Below are 13,685 nucleotides of genomic sequence, written 5' to 3'. Positions count from 1 at the left end.
CGTGAATGAAATCAAAAGGATTAAATAATTGTTAATAATAAACTCTTGAATTTGTATTACTGTGCCAACCTTAATTCCTGCAATTGATCCAGAGAATAATCAAACCTCATGACACGAATTTCAATTTAATATTATTAATAAGTTAAATTATCATTTTATGGAATGTTCACTACTTATAGAGGTTATGGTAATAAATAATAGGTTATCATAGAAATAACATAAAGAGTATCACTGCTATTATTACTACTAACGTATGTGTAGTTGTAAGGTTAAGGATTGTTTAGTTTTATTAAACCAGTCATCATTCTAATAATATTATTAATATTAATAAAATTAATAAATAAAGACCAGTAACGTTGCAAGAGGCTTAAGCATCCATGTCTATAGCCTACTATAAGCCTCTGATATCATCATGGATTGTGACGTTACCGTTACAATTACCATTACGACCGCCATCTTAGATTATGCATCACCATTGCAATTTTCCGTTACGGCCGCCATCTTGAAAATACGTAATTTTTATGTTATAGAATCGGGAAAATTTATAAAAATCATAAAAAGATTCAAATAATAAAAAATAATAAAAAACATTTAAAAAACATAAACATACACTATGGAGCTCGAAGACCTAGGTTCAAACCCAGCGAAAACAAAAGTTTAAAAAAAATTATGTCAAGTCCTTCCTCCACAAAGCCACCAAAAGACTGACCTCCCACCACTTATGCCAAGAGATATATATATACACATATATATATCGTCATCTAGTATGACATCATGTCTGCCATCTTCAAAATCAGTAATTATTATCCGATTTTAATAATAATTCTAAAACTTATAAAAAAATATTAATTATAATATAATAAAATATTACTTAAAAACCACCGTTGCACATATCGTTTCATTCGCCATTTTGGATTATACAAAGATTGCATGTTTAATTATGCCCACCATCTTGGTTAAGTACAATGTCATCGATACACTTAACGATACGGCTGCCATTTTGGATTATTTTAATGTTGCATGTTTCGTAACGACAGCCATCTTGAAAAACAATAACTTTAATGTTAGAAATTCCGAAAAAATTCCAAAGAAGTATTATTTTAAATATTGCCTACTTCAAATGTTAAGTTACTTAAACGATTTCGGTCCTCTGTTAGATTCACAACGAGAGTAAACCAGTTATTTATTAATATCTTTAAAAAAAATTAAATAAAAAGTTATAAAGAACATCTCATGCCACACCCGACATTTTTAATTATGTCACCACTGTCACAATTATCGTAACGCTGATATTAAGAAAATCATTATTTGTTATTATCAGATTTAAATTTAAAAAATTTCACTATTCATCAAAAAATAACTTATTAATATACTGATTGATTAGACCGATTCCCGTCCTTGGTCCGAAACAGGTAAGAGCAAAAAAAAAAAGATCCATCCTCCATGGAAGCCACCAGCAGACTCACCTCTCACGAATAAAACCAAGGTATATGTCGTCAGCTGGGAACACAGCATGTCCACAATCTTGGAAATTCGTAATAATTAACCTAGAAATTCGGAAAAAAGATCATAATTCATTAAATAAATTTGCAATCAATATACTGATTCATTAGATCGACTTAGGTCCTTGATACTATCCTGGATAATGAAAAAAATATATATAACTACAATTTAACATAATAGTGACAGTTTCGAGAAATATAACACCACAAGTTCTTTCACAAAATAAATTTTATTACTTAAGGGGCCCGCCTCGTCAGAGGTGTATGTGTGTTAGTGAGGCGGGATGAAAAGTGCGATGCTCGATGGTATTTCTAGCGCGGTATAACCTATAAGCACAAGGCTCTGAACTGGCACGGAGTTTTCTCGTCGTCACAGGAAAACGGTGAAATTTTAGCTGTGACCGTAATATGATATGGCCGATAAATGAAGATAAAGGTGTAATGCAAGTCCCTTAAGTGCTTTTAATAACCTGAACTGGTTGTTTTACACCTAAAAATTACTCTTAAAACATCCGTTTTAGCCATTTTAACTCTTCTATAATACAGTTTAAAAACATGATTCAAAATTAAAAGTACTTTTCCGGCCTCAGCGAACACTTTGCCTGATATTTCACGATCGACTTGCATCGTACAACATTTGAGAACAGCATGTAAAAATTCTCTCATAAATACGGATTACTTTTGCAAGATTAATTAAGTTACTGTCGAACATTGTAATCTCAAGATGTACTGCAACATACAAGGTTTTTAGAGCCAGAAAGGATTTTTGCTCAAGGAGATTACCGTCACTTCTTACAGTAGGACAATAACTCGCACCTACTGGCCTCTGATTCCTTGGAAACTACTGGACGAATAAAGAAAATGCTCAAATGAATGGCTATGCAAATACTACCGTGGCCTGGCGTGGGACGAAGTTAACATTACACTCAACCAAGTGTAAAACACTGTAGATGTTTTGATGCTGTAGAATCAGCGTGGCATCATTTATGTCACCGGACCTGGGCATAATAAATGTCTGAGAAAATTTTACGATAGAGCCACCGAAATTGCAGAACTTCAAAACGACTATGGCTGTCCTAACCAGCACAATCTTAGTGCAATGTATGGCGAGCTACCACAAGACAATTTTGAACGAGTATGTGCCTGTACAAAATTTGCAGCTAATATGGAAATGGCGCTCATGGTGTGAGTGGAGTCTTCATATATAATAGGCATGCAACATTTCGTGTCTTCAGTTGTTGTCTGATTTACAAGAAGATGTTTTAATTTCATCATGTCATCGTGTACATGCGTGTAAGGACTCACCTACTTTCTGTAACAAGACCGTCACTGGCCCCAAAAATTTGATTATCTGATAAGGCCCACCAAAGGCATATTCCAACTTGGCAGTACGGAATTTACTTTTATCACTCAAATGATGTTCACGACACCACACCTCCTCCCCCACCGCTAAAGGATTTGGAGTCCGACCTTGATTATACTGTGAGCAAATTTTCTTTCTAGCCTCTCCTTAATTCATCGCTACATCTGTCCATACCTCTTCCAAACGTCTAAGGCTATGAATACTCAAAGTTTCCGGTGTATTCCCCATACATTTAACAGAGGATGGCTCAAATCTCTCCCTAAAAACACCTCCGCGGGAGTATGCTGGGTGGAGTCGTGCCTATTCAAATTAAAGGCCATGTTCAAAAATTGCATATTTTCATCCCATCTCCGATGCTCCTTTTGACTAAAAATAGTCAAAGCAATCTTAATATTTTTGTTTACTCTTTCAACCTGATTCGGATTGGGGTAATAAGGGCTCGTAGTGAAGTGTTTGATACCCCAACTAAAGCACATTTGCTCAAAAACCTGGCTCGTAAAATAGGTAGCATTATCAGTGACTAAACTTTCAGGCGCACCAAACAAACCCCATACTCTCTCAATCAAAGCACTGACTACACGGCCGCTAGAAGTACCACCCAAAGGTAAAAAAAAAAAAAAAACTTACTAAACCCATCAACCAAGTTCATCAAGTATACATTCTCTTTTAACGACCTGGGTAAAGGCCCAAAGACATCCAGAAAGATACGTTCCCATGGACGTTCAACCCTTTCCACTGCATATTCCCCAATTTTAGTGGTAGGTGACTGTTTTGCGGCCTGACAGACCCGACAACCTTTAGCATACTTCTCCACATCTTCTTTCATATCGGGCCAATATAAGGACTCAGAAATCTTCACTAAGGTTTTTTCTGTATTCCCCCATGTCCTCCTACCACAGAATCATGATAATACCGTAGAACTAAATTTACTACTGATTGGGGCACGAAGGCCCTCCTCTTACCATCTTTCACATAATACAACAATCCCTTAAAAAATACAAAATTCTTATACCGTGATTCTAATATTCCTTTCTTAATTTTCTTTACTTCCCCATCCTCCTCTTGCCACTTGCGTAAGTCTACAAAACTTTCCGGAAACTGCCCCAATACATTACAAATTTATCATCTACTACCCCTTCTTCCTCATCCTCATCCCTTTTCTGAATAGGCTCATTCGATTCCAGCTCTTGCAGTCCTTCGGCCTCATACATACGAGATAAGGCATCGGCTACAGGATTCTCGTTTCTTTTAATATGCTTAATCTTAAACCTGAATCTTGTTAACCGCATTACCTATCGACCTATTTTTCCTAGTTGGCGAGGATGGGTAAACAACCATGTGATAGCTTGATTGTCGGTACACAGATCAAATTCGTCATGCTCAATAAAATTTTAAAATCGCTCCAGGGCGTAAATGCATGCCAATGCCTCTTTCTCCTATACACTATATTTCTGCTCGTGTTTATTGAGCGTGCGGCTTATATACATCACAGGTTGTAATCCTTTCTCCCCTTCTTGTAAAAGCACCCCCCCCCCCTAAAGCACGGCTTGAAGCGTCTATCTATACTACAAATCTTTTGCTAAAATCGGGCAATGTCAAAACCGGAGGATTAGAGATAGCTCTTTTTACTCTCTGAAGGCGTTATCCTGCTATTTACCCCATTCCAATACAACTCCTTTCTTTTTTAGGTGATTTAGAGGACTGCTTAATTCAGCAAAATGGGGGATGAAACCACTAAAAAACCCAATCATTCCAAGAAACCTCATCACCCCCTTTACATTTTTAGGTGGGGGAAATTTCACAGTTGGGGCTATTTTTTGGGGGTCCATCTCCATCTTTCCATCTCCTGCGATATAACATAGAAAGTGTATTTTCCTTTGCGCCCAACAAATTTTCGGGGTTCAAGGTGAAACCTGCTTCCCTTAGTTTACCAAGTACGACACGCAAATGTTCCAGGTGTTCATCAAGGGAATTTAAATATATGCATATATCATCTAAAAAGCTCATGGCAAACATTTTTTGTACATTTTGAAGTAATTTCCCCAATATTCTAGATAAGCATTGCGCACTAAAATTCACCCCAAAAGGGACCCTCTTCCACTCATAGTGCCCCCATGGGGTTACAAAACCTGTGTACTTTTGACTAGAGGGTTGCAGCAAACATTGATGAAAGGCGGCATTCAAATCAAGAATTGTAAAATATTTGGCTTGGCTTAAATATTGAAAAATAACCTCAATTTTAGGCATGGGGAAAGGATCTACCCGGATCTTTTGGTTCAAAATTCTATAGTCAAGAACTAAGCGATATTCGCCAGGTGTTTTCTTTTTCACTAAAAAGGCGGGAGAAGCATAGGAGGAGTTAGATTCGGTTATGATTACTTGTTTAAGCTAGTCCTTAATTATAGCCCTAAAGGCTTGCATTTTAGGTGGGGCGCATTGGTAAGGGGCACACTTTACTGGGACTTCATCGGTGTCTTTAATTTCATAAGGCTCCATAACACACTTTCCTACTTTATTGGTAATAACGTCCTGAAACTCATTAATAATTCCCTGAATTTTCCCAATTTATTTTTCACTAAGCCTTTCTCTCGCCCCTTCAATTCCACCACAAATCACCTTTCTTTTCCCCAAGGGTTTCACTAAACCTACTTTAAACCGGGGCTCAAAACCAAAACACAACTGTTGTTTCTTACAATCGAATACAGTTCGGGTGTCGCTTAAAAAATCCAAACCTAAAATCATCTTACAAATAAGGTCGAGGATTACATAAAATTCACGAGCCCACGAAAATTTCTGAATTTTTATATGTAATTTTACCCTCTTATTACTTTCTCGGACTTTCCCGTCAGCTAACTGAATGGTTATCCCCTCTTCAATAAGGTCACTTCCCTTTTTAACTAATTTGTTTTGTTTACAATGGTGATAAAACTCCCAACTTATAAAACTATTACTCGCTCCCGTATCGACTAAGGCCTTTATCGACTCTGGGCCCACTTTAACAGAGGCATAGAAATTTTTAAATTCCCGCATGACCATTACTCTATGCTTATCTTTAAATCTATAAAGATTATCCTGCCGTTTTAGCCTACACTTCCGCGACCTATGGCCGCTTTTCCCACAATAGCCACATAATTCACATTTCCGCCATTGTTTACTACATTTTTTACGAAAATGTCCAAATTCTCCACAATAATAACAAATAACCTCTTTATTCTTATTGTTACTGTTATTCATCATATCCCCGTCCCCCATAGAGCCCTTTAAACGCCGCCAACAAAACTGTACTAAATGCCCTTTTTTCATACAAAAGACACATTTTTGTTTACTGCTCTCCCCATTTCTGTAATGATTATTGCCTTAAATCACTTAAACCTCATTTTTTTATCCCCCCCATACCAACCATAGGATCAGGAACCGACTTGGAGTAAGGATCATCACCTGTCACTCTCGCATACACTTGTACAAATTTTATATTATCGACTTCTACAGCCCATTCATGTAATTCTTCTAAATTCCGTGGCCTCTTAATAAAAGAACATTCTCTCCTTATATCCGGACGCATGTTTTCAATAATCATATCAATGATTTCCACTTCAGAAAATTCTACCCCAAACAATTTTATATGTTGTAACACATCCAACATAAATACAGCCACCTTCTCGTCGGGTTTCTGAAAACGTCCAACCCGTTTGTGTATTAATCCCATCTTGACCCGCTTACGACATAAATTCCGCCATAATAACACTTTAACCTTCTCCCAACATAACTTATCTATTACGCCACGCGTAATAATATGACGCGCTAACCCACAGCTTTTACCAATTACGCTTCTCAACAACTGCGAATCACTATCAAAAATATAACTTTCTTGCACCCGATCCACTTCCCAGCAAAACCTAATTAATTCATCAATCGTATTTTCTTTCAACACCGGAAACATATCTATGTCTTTACCAAAAGAATCACACACAATCCGACCAGCCGAATCCTCCGCGGGGGGTTCTACCGCACATCCTGATACCAACATATCTCGCTCCTTTTTTAAATTATACTCCGCTCATAGCAATTCTAAAAAAGGTACATCATCATCAGGTGTTACATTTATTCCCGCTTCCCGTAAACATACTACCAAATCTTCGCGTTCCAAACTTGAATTCAAAGGTTCATTTGAGGTAGCCATTATGCTTGAAAACGTAATTCTCGCTATAACTGCAAAAACCAACAACAAGACTGCCGTAGCAGAGTGGCGCACTTGTGGCCAACTCCCCTTATCCGGGGTAGTTGCACACGCCCGCACTCACCACGCCAGTCCCGTGTTCGCGTTACCACTGACATACTGATACTGAGAGTGTAAAGAAATTAAGTTTAACAAACACGCGCATCGACTGGTCTAACATTTGGCAAGTACGCAAAAAAAATATTAGCATACTAAATTTACCGACAGTCCTGGAAACTCTATCGTGATAGGTATAATAATGAATTACCAAATCAAAGATGCTCAAACTTAAATACTGTAAAAAGGCAAAGGGACTTAAAAGGTAAATTCAAGGTATCATTTAAATTGGTATAATTACATTCACGACATTGGTTTACAGACACTCTTGCACTATAGTTAATTCTAATCCAAAGTCCCAAAAAAGTCTATTACCGGGGAGGGGGGGGGGGGGAGGAACCGAAATTATGACGTTCTTCAACCTAGATAATCCAACCACTAAATTCCGTCGCCACACTCTGTTTTCAATACACATCTTCTGTGAATCGTACCAGCCGGGGAAAAAAGTACAAAAATCCAGTTCTCACACTTACTTGTTACTGAAGCATACCTCTGAAGCCGGCGACTCCCGGGGTCGGGTGTAAACCCCACTCACTTTTTGCGCCTCTTGCATCGCAATGCTTCTGTGGCCTGTGCACTAGGCCCACACCATCGCACGCTCGCGTACCACCACTTTTTTTCGCTTCGCCAAACATGCCATGGCATTACCGTCATATTGCCGTTAATTCTTGTTCACGTAACGTAACACAACTTCCCCATTGCTGGAATGCGATTTCTACTGTCCACGAGCAGTTCCGCGGCCGGCTGTCTCAAACACACTCCACTCGCAAACAGCTGGCAGCCGCCTCCCACACGTCAGTCAGCTGACGTCACCCCCCCTCCTCTGCTACCACCACTCACTCCGCTAGGTCGTTCTGGTTACTTCTCGTACGTCCCACTACAGAGTAAGAGTACTTAACGTAAAATAAACCAATTATACTATTAAAAAGTTACAATAAATAAATATTAAAATACACCATTATATAATATAAGGACTTAAATAGTGTTATAAAAAATTAAATCACCTTAGAATAAACTTTACGCAAAATAAAAATAATAATATCCAAGACGACTGAGGCCGCCACAAGTGGCTTCACATTAAAGATTTTGGCTTAAGAAAATGCTTAATGCCTTAAGCTAATAAGTATTTCTGTATTTTTTTTAAATAAATTTATTGAACTTGAAACTGGTGTGTAATTACTTGAAATTATTTAAGGTACCTAAAATTTATAGTTTTATAAAAATATTATTTTTTTTTTAATTTTCTCAAATAGTATACCAGCAACCACGAGTATATAAGTGAGTTACAGACGACAGGACCCTCAGTCCACCTCTGACTGTGGTGCAGCATATATCATCTAGTTTGACAGTCTGGTGCATTAGTCTCATTATCGTCTCTTTTTTGAGAACTCAGTGAAATCTGTACCATCTTTAACAACGGTCTCTATGGAAGTTGTACAATCCTCGTCAGGGATATATATGGAAACGATGCTGGCAGTAACGAAGATCCTGAAGACAAAATCTGCAACTGTTACAGCAGTGCAAGAGAATGTGTGTGCTAGCAACTGCAGACGGGACATCGTAGACTTTCACGGTTGAAGAGTCGTCAGAAACTCTGGAGACTTCAAAAAACGATGGACTCTCATCACACCAGTGCAGGTACTGTATTATGTCTTTCACCACAGCTTAAATTGCTTGCATACATTAAAATAACAGATGTCCAAATTATTAATAAAATCACTGTTTTAGTGCGACAAGTGTAATAAACAATTTGGACATAATGATAACTTCAAAAACGCCTTATATAGGTCTCTGACATTTTCTTGGAAAACATATAATTGTGACAAATGTGATAAGATATTTTTTTTACATTGAAACAGTATAGATAGTCGCCAGAAGATGTGGACAGGAATAAAAACTACTGCTAGTATGCCTTAATACCACAAGGTGTCATAATTTATTGTCGTTCTTGAGTTGATCGTCAACAAACGAAGAGTAGTTAACTGTTGGAATATAAATAATAAGATTTGTTTTAAAAGGAGTATTTTGGATAGATTTGTCGAGAAAAATTTACCAAAGTGTTGTTTATAAAAGGTATTATGCTCTGGAGAATAAGTACAACTTAAGTGGCCTGGACTATCCACCAACATTACATCAGATAAAACTTAAGTAAAAAAAAATATATAGTGTCAGTTGATGTGTTAGCACTTATAAAAGAAGAAAAAAAGTTCAATTTGTGTAACTAAAAAATAGAAGAAAATACCGTTTCTATTTGTGGTTTGTGACAAATGAAGGCAATTCTGCACACTAATGTTACATCAAAAACCTTTTCCGACTTGTGAGACCACAAGTTAAAAAACATCAGCGCAAGATTTTTTTGTGTAATATGTGTTTTAATTTTTTCTATAATTAGTCTCGATATTCGGGGCTTATAGTTTTTTTTAAGTTGTCTAAGCATTAATTGGCTTTTCTAAACATGTAGTTGTACAATATATGTAATAATATTTTTGTTTGTAAAAGATCTGATATTTCTTTATTGACCCTGTAAATTTTTAAGAAATAAAAAAAAATCAAGTTACCTTTTTTGCATTTAAAAAAAAATTCGAACGAAGACAGGAATCGATTGAATAAATCATTATTTCAACAAATGATTATTTTAATGTTCTTCGAAATTTCTTTCCAAATTTATAGGTAATTAAATACAGTATTTCCAAATGGCAGCCAAGACGGCCAACAAGATGGTGGATATCGTGACAGTCAGGTGATTTAGCACTCTAGCATGTAAAAACTAAACTAATATGGCAGTGGCACACTCTGCAAGATGAAAACAATATGTAGGATCCAAGATGGCAGCCTTAATCAGACGAAAACAAGAGGTCTGTCATGACATCATACCGGCCGATGTAATATATTTCTTGGAATTGTTAGTGGGATTTTAGTATGCCGGTAGTTTCCGTGGAGGAAGGATATTTCGCCATTTTAAATCAGTTGCCCTCACTGGGTTTGAACTGTGACCTCCATGGCATAATTATCTTTTTCATCAAAAATGTAATATATAAATTTTTTGTTAACTTGAAATTTTTTCCCGATTTTCTACCATAAAGAGTACGGATTTTCAAGATCGCGACTATAACAAAAAACGGTAACAAAATAACTTTTTCAATGGTGGCCGTAAAAATTTGCAACGTTCGGGGATTGGAGCGCTTGATTCCAAGATAGCGAGATTCAAGATTGCGACTAAGGGCTAAGGTCAAGACCTGGGCTGATTAGGGGGCTTTTCGATAGGAAAATTAAGCCGCTTTTAGGAATTTTCGTTTTTTCTGAGGCAACTATATTGAAGCATTTCGAATTTTAATTTTTATTTAACTTTTTTCAAATAAAACGGGCAATGTTCCCTCAAAACTGTAATTTTGCCCTCGTAATTGGAAGGATTATAGGAATTTTGTGTAATTTTTTAAGGAATTTTGAGGAAGCGAGACACCAAAAAGGGCCGCCGTGACGTCAGAATCCAAGATGGTGGACGAACCAAGGACCACTCCCCGAAACCTGGCGCAGCATATGCCAAGAATAATGTTTATATTCTATGTATTTACTATACAATATTTGTCTGATATTGACAGATATTATTTATTAATTAAATAAATGTTAATATTTAAATATTTTGCAATTTTTTTGTTTGAGAACAATAATTTCCTTAAAAGTTAAAATGTGTACAAAATATGATTTAGAAATAGGCCTTAACATTTTTTGTTGAAATTTGTACGCTATATAGGTTCATATTAAACACATAATATAATTTTAATATTAAAATTGTTGGCAACTTTTGTCTTTTTTTGTGGACGGAAAATGTAACGAAAACAAAGTTTGACATTTTTTCCCTGCACGAATATAAACATTTAATTAATAACTCTGATTTATTATAAAATAAGAGTGTGACTTTAAAAACAGCGAATTACTTAACAAACAATTTTAAATGTCCTCTGATATAAACTGTATCATACACATATCCAAACCGACAAAGAATAAAATTTTAATATTCTACGTTATATTAATAAAACCAAACATTAGTAAAAAATTACTTTTAAAGAATACTTACAAAATCTTACAAAAGTACCAACTTATGTCACAACGTTTTTCGTAATTATTTCGAACTTATGTCGAGGCCACAAGATGGAGTCTCTCAAGTAAAGCATTTGGTGGCCAAGAAAACTTATGTGCTTGGCAAGTAGTGGGAAATTACTCTGTTGAGGAGGTGATTTAGATCTATTCGCTGAACTTGGCAGAGAAACTTGAGCCTCTTGGTTGCTGCAATCTGTGCCCTACAGCCGTCATCCCGGATTACTGCAAACTTCCTCAACATTCTGTGATTAGTGTTTAATGGAGTAAACACGCTTGCCATACGAAATGGAACTCCCCTAAGAGAAGCCTGGCCCTTGAGTGCTCTGTAAGTCATTCTACTTCATGTTTATTAGTTAAAACTTCTGAATTACAGTACTAACTTCTTATATCACAACAAATATAAGAAATAAAAATTAATTGCAAATAATTACCCAATATTAACCAACAAATAAATTAAGGTTTTGACGTGACAACGTCTAATAAATCTATGAACGCCGGCTGCACGCACGAAAAAGTGTCCCGTTACGCACATTGTTCCGTTACGCTGTGTCCCGTGACGCTGTGTCCCGTTACGAACATTGTCCCGTTAAACTGTATTAATTCTTTTATTATTAAAAATTGGTTGTCTGTAAAGTCGGTTTACAGACGATAGTTTAACGTGACAACGTCATAACAAAACATTGATGAAATTATTGATCCAAAATAAAATGAAATATCCAATTCGACTTGAGACTCAGCCGTAATAGGTTTTTGCAACCAAACCATTTAGCCATTAAAAATTTTTTATTCTTAGAGGAAGTAATTTTTTTTTTAATTTTCTATTTTTTGTATGATAAAATCTACCTCTGCATACTTTTATGAATAAAACTGAATACTTTTTATTGAATTATCACTATTTTGTATGTATACAAAGAAGGAATGAAATTAAATCTACAATTTAATTGATAAATTTACTTTTATTTGCACTCATTAATTCAAATATGTTTATTACTTTTGTAGTGTCGCGCGCGCCGTATTTATTTTTACATGTACAAAAATGAAGGTTTCGCGGCAGCGGGGTTTCGATATATCATTCTTTGGATTGATAGTCAGCGATGCTAACTGGACGGCCACGAGGCCATATTGGAAAATAAATGTTTAGATGTTGTATGTATAGTTAAAAAAAATTTCATTTTGTGTTGTGGAAGTTTTAAAAACGTATGAAGTCCGCCATGTTTATTTCTTATTGTGGTAGGCGGGAAATTTAAAATATATTGTCGGCTGCTAGTCGGCCGCCATGTTTATACTAACTTCAAGATCATCGAGAATGTTTTACGCTTTTTCGCAATTACACATTTAACGACGCTGTTTGTTCGTCGTGAAATTAAATGTAGAATTGAATAAAAATGCCATTGCAGTTAATAAAAAAGTATTAGTAAGTTTAAGAAAGATTTCGTCTTTAATCTCCAACCCAGACGCACGTGGTGCGCTGGGGCCGAGATTAAAATTTGTCGAGAATATTTTACGTTTTTATGTCTTCCAGTGCTCAAAATGATATGAAATTGTAGCCCCAAGCTCGAAATTTTATTTATAATTCATTAATAATAACGCCCCTCGCGATAAACAAAGGAAAATATGTATTAACGAGTGACTGCTTTCCGCGGAAGACAATGAGCGTAACGGGACACATAGTATTGGGACAATGTGCGTAATGGGACACTTTTTCGTGCATGCAGCCGGCGTTCATCGATTTATTAGACGTTGTCACGTCAAAAAAAGTAGAATCTGTCGGCGAGTGCAGTAATAATAGGTTATATTAGATATTTCATTACAGTTTAATTATATGAAAACTTGTTCATAATTATTATTAAACGAAAAGTTAATGTTGTTTTCATTGCTTATCACAACAACAATTTCGGCAATAAAGGTTAATTATTCTTGCATTTGAAAAATCTCTTTACTAGTATAATTTCAAGTATTTATTCTTTTATTATTAAAAAAAGGAGCATCTGTCGGCGAGTGCAGTAATAATAGGTTATGTTACAATTGACTAAAAAACTATGGTGATTCATATAATTGATGATAGATATTTGATTAAAGTTTATTTATATGAAAACTTATTCATAATTATATTTAAACTTTATAGCTAAATGCCAGTTTTTTAAATTAATTACAAGTCATCTACACATGAACTGTTTCGTCAACTGTTTATAAAGTGAAGTGAAAAGTTAATGTGGTTTTCATTACTTATTACAACAACAATTTCGGTAATATAGGTTAATTATTCTTGCATTTTAAAAATATGATTTCTAGTATAATTTCAAGTATTTATTCTTTTATTATTAAAATAAAAATGATTCAATTTTATTCATAAAAGTATGCAATCATTTCATCAATGTTTTGTTATGAC

The sequence above is a fragment of the Bacillus rossius genome, chromosome 5 (assembly GCF_032445375.1).
Source record: "Bacillus rossius redtenbacheri isolate Brsri chromosome 5, Brsri_v3, whole genome shotgun sequence".
Classification (NCBI taxonomy): domain Eukaryota; kingdom Metazoa; phylum Arthropoda; class Insecta; order Phasmatodea; family Bacillidae; genus Bacillus; species Bacillus rossius.
The sequence above is the reverse complement of the archived record's forward strand: the minus strand, read 5'-3'. Positions refer to the sequence as shown.